The sequence below is a fragment of the Halyomorpha halys genome, unplaced genomic scaffold (genome assembly GCF_000696795.3).
Source record: "Halyomorpha halys isolate HHAL.00 unplaced genomic scaffold, Hhal_1.1 Scaffold26.1, whole genome shotgun sequence".
NCBI lineage: Eukaryota > Metazoa > Arthropoda > Insecta > Hemiptera > Pentatomidae > Halyomorpha > Halyomorpha halys.
Window position 1 is genome coordinate 547,177 of NW_027115055.1, and position 4,416 is coordinate 551,592.

General features: G+C 27.7%; 1 protein-coding gene across 2 annotated transcripts in view; it reads right to left on the reverse strand.

Annotated features, from left to right (window-relative positions):
* The window catches only part of LOC106683293 (putative uncharacterized protein DDB_G0285119), a 114,144-nt gene that overhangs the window by 14,553 nt on the left and 95,175 nt on the right, over window positions 1-4,416 (reverse strand). The gene's annotated exons all lie outside the window — the stretch shown is intronic.

Genomic DNA, 4,416 nt, shown 5'->3' on the forward strand with positions numbered 1-4,416 from the left:
ATTTAAATTATTTAATTTTTTTTTAATTTCTTCGTTTTCTATACTATGCAACACTTACGAGGATGATAGGCAAATCAATTCATTGGAGCCTTAATATGAGATATAGGCTTTGATTGTGAGAGCGGAATAAATCCTACCGAAAGCGGAACTGTCAAGAAAAAAATTTTTGGTATGTAATATAATTTTATTCATTTTTAAAAAGTAGTAAATTTATATAATAAGAAAACTTTACTTTTTGCATGTTTATAAAATACGGTACTCTTAAATGCATTTTTAAAAAGTAGTAAATTTATATAATAAGAAAACTTTACTTTTTGCATGTTTATAAAATACGGTACTCTTAAATGGATGAGACAAAATGAGGAAGTATTTAATAGGAGGATGGTACATTATATTTTCTAATCATTTATATATTAATTTATTATAACTTTTATAATTTTATTTGCACTTTGTCTTTGGCTTGGAATAACAGCAATCAATGTCCAATTTCTACATGCAGAAAAATGAATTTGAAAAACTGAATTTGAAGGTTTTCAGAAAATAGGAGGGGTATGCTGTTGTTTAAATTTTTTTTTCTTCAATTTTCTGAGGATATCGTTTGTTTTTGCATATACAGTTTAATTTTTAACCGAAATAGTTCCATAAAAAACTAAAAATGGTTATTGTTTGTTGCCCCAATTGACAACAAAAGATTTTTAATTTCTGGTTAATTATTTCATTTATTCGATTTAATAAGTAATATATATATGTTTTTTTCAAGAGTGACTTAATGAAACAGTTGTGTTCTAATTCTAACAAAATAGTTGTGTTCTGCGGGAACTGTAGTCACCCAGCGCCGTGTTCTTTTATTGTTGGATTCTATTGGAGCTATCGAATCGGGAGAAATACGGATCAAATATAGTTTAGTATAATTAGGTTTTTATTGCGAATCATTATTATTCAAATCATATATTTTTTTTTCTTGAAAACGTTTCGGCCAGGTTAAAAGTCAATATTGCCAGATTAAAAACGAATGTCAAATACTATTCAATGAATATTAAGGATTGTGATAAGAGGCTTCTATAGGTTTATAATTTAAGTGAACATTTAAGTCTTTATCGGGACTATGATAACTCTTTCAGTATTTTTCAAATTTAAATAACCCAAATTGTTGAAGCACATGAGGCTATATGACATATACGTAATAAAATGTTAAGTAAATAATACTGACATCAAAATTAATCCTTAAATAATAAAATAATACACACTATCCAATATATAATAGTTAGAGGATAAAAATTTTCCTCACAGTGGAGAATGCTTATAAGATTGGTGTATATAAATCATAAAGTATAGATGCTATGGTGGAATTGTATTATTTTATTTCTGGGGTTTTAAATTATAGAGATTTGATTAGTATTAATTTCTGTATTGAATATTAATAATACTACTTTTATTGTTGTCGATAATTTTAGTTTTTATTTCTAGTTTTAATGATGTTTTTAGCATTTCATATCATTATGGTCGATTTATATTATTTTGGAAAATTTAGATTTCTCAAAAAATAATTTAATGCTTTTAGTGATACATTTAATAATGCTATGTATTTTATGCTTAGAGGTTTATTTCTCAAAAGATAATATTATATATTTATAAATAAAAATAAGATAAATAAAATCATAAATTTATCACAGTATTTAAATATCATATATAATTTAAGCTCCATTTTATTTTAATTTTTTTGTGTGTGTTATTAAAATTTGCAAAAGCTTTTGTAGCAGGCCCAGTCTCAGTGACAAGACGTAACGCCATATATACTTACATATTAGTAATTCTGGCTATTTTCTAAAGGAGGATGTTTTTTTTATATTAATATTTTATCCTCAATTTTTTGGCCACTTTTTCAGTAATTCAAAATCCAAGAAGAGAGGAAGCGTGTTCACAGTTCGCAGGAGAAAACCGATTTTCTTTGTTCTGCATTTTCATTGATAGAAAATATGAACACTAGCTCCATCCATCTGGTGGACAAACCTTCAATTAAAATAAGATGGCCTTATTTAGCGATCTTTTAAATCATATTGTCAATTTCCTGTTTACACGCTGTCCGATACCATAATGCTGTCCGTTGATAACATATTCATTGTTATTATACACAAATGTCACAATCTCACAAGAGGAGATCATGATACAAAAAAAGGCAATCCATCCCGGCCGGACCCGCTCCACTAAGACTAAGTTTTTATTATTTTTATTAACTATTAACTATTTTTTTTAAATAAACATCTTATTTAACTAATATCGAACACTTATTTTACACCCGTAAGATGCTTGTTAAATCTTATCGTATTACTCGAACTTTTTTTAAATTATATATGTATATATAGTTGACCGTAAAAATTGATATATAAGAAGATGGTCAAGGTTGCGGTCTAAAGTGAAACAAAAAACTATTTTTGTTTCATTATTTTTGTTTCACTTTTGACCGCAACCCTGACCATCTTCTTATATATTTTTTTTAAATTATATTAATGATTTAAATAACCTTGAACTCAATATAATTTTAAAATTTGACGACTAACAAGGCAATTTTAGACTACTCTGCGAACCCCGGAACTGTGCCAAAGTCTTTTCACGAACATACCGACAATTATGCAGGTGAACGTTGAGCGGTGTATAACTTATGTATTTGGGCCAGTTAAAGGAAGAAGAAACACATGTAAGCGTTATTTTTCTAACATTTAAACTAATAAAATATCTTCAAACAATAATTAAATCATAGAAGCTCGGATCAGATTGAAAATTTCCAGGTATCTACATATCATAAAAAGATGCGTGGATTTCTGTAATCGTAGTTACGAAAACTAGGATTAAAACCAGTGGAAGCAAGTTCAATTGACAAAATTCATTAGGTTAACGTTTATTAACTTTTTGGTTATTTTACATTTTCTTGTACCTTACTAAAATGGTTTATTACGACTTGTATTAATGTGACACATTTAATTGATTGTGTGCTGCTATTGTTTTCTCCAATTAGTGTATCATCTTTTTGTTATTAAAATAAAGTAAACAAAAATATACATTCAGTATTATTATTTTTTCTGAGTGATTAGAACTACTTTGGGACGGTTCTTTCATCTCTGTGGTTTATCCATAAATTAAATAGAGCTATTGAAGTTTAAACATTATACTTTAACAGGCGATTAAAATTCGACTTGTCAACTGCCAGAGTAAGCTCTTCCCATCGATTTGATCACATAGTTTTTGATTTATTATTTACATTTTGAATTTTTTTGTGATTGGAGGTTCAATTGTAATTATAGGGAAAATTAAAAATTATCTTCATAATTTTTTTTTTTAATATCATTTTGTATGGATGAATAATAATGTATTTATCGATATTGCTTTTAAAAGTCAAATCACAACTTCTTACAGAAAAGTCCTTTTCCATTCTATATTAAAAAAAAAAATTAAACGTTAATCTCACTATAAAATTGGAATAATTTAAATATAACTTGATTTAATTTAGTATAGCAATTTTTTTGTATTGTTTGCAATCATGAGCTTTTCTAATTAACCTAGAGAAAAATAAATATTTATTTTCTCAAAATTTGATTTTTTAAATTTTAAGAAAGTAGAATCCAAAAATAAGTCTGTCCGTCGTTGGTGACTCCAAGTCGTAGAATTGTCTAAGTGTGTCGATATCTTATAGAATTGGCTTGTAAACCTCAATACTTGACATGACCTTCCACCATTTTGCTTCAAAATAGTGCCCAATAATATTGTTTAATATTATTAAAACATTATAATAATATTAAACAATCTATTTATTTACTTATTATTTATTTGGGTGAGAGTTACTCGAAACTGTTTTTACATAATAATTTTGCTAATAAAAATAGTATTGTTACTCTTCTTGGATTTGGTGAAGAAAAATTTAATCAATGTAAAAAATTAATTCTAAAATTACACAATCATCAAGTTGCTTAGTAAAAAGACTATATATTCCTGATTGCTGATATGAAACCAGCTTTTAAAGTAGTTTATTTTCACATCATTGGGTGCGCAACAACGTTTATAAAAGGTTGGATCCCGCAATGTACAATTTATTGAAAGTGGAAAAGGTTAAAAGATGGAGTAACAAACGCTTATGCGCATTATTGCTGCTATAAAAGAGAGATGTACAATTAAACTCGACCTGTTGCAAGATTTCTCTAATCTGTGGGATCCTGCGGATATTGCGGGTAATGCCGAGTTTCGGGAGATCAAATAGTTAGGGTACGATAACTGCTCAAGTTGGTTACTGTAATTTCGGAACTCCGTTAATGGCAGTCAAGAGGATTAAACCGTAACGCAGATGGGAGATAACATCTAACGAAGTCTCGGAAAATTACGAAAGGGACGTCTGATAGAAGAGGTATACTTAAAAATTTTTAATCA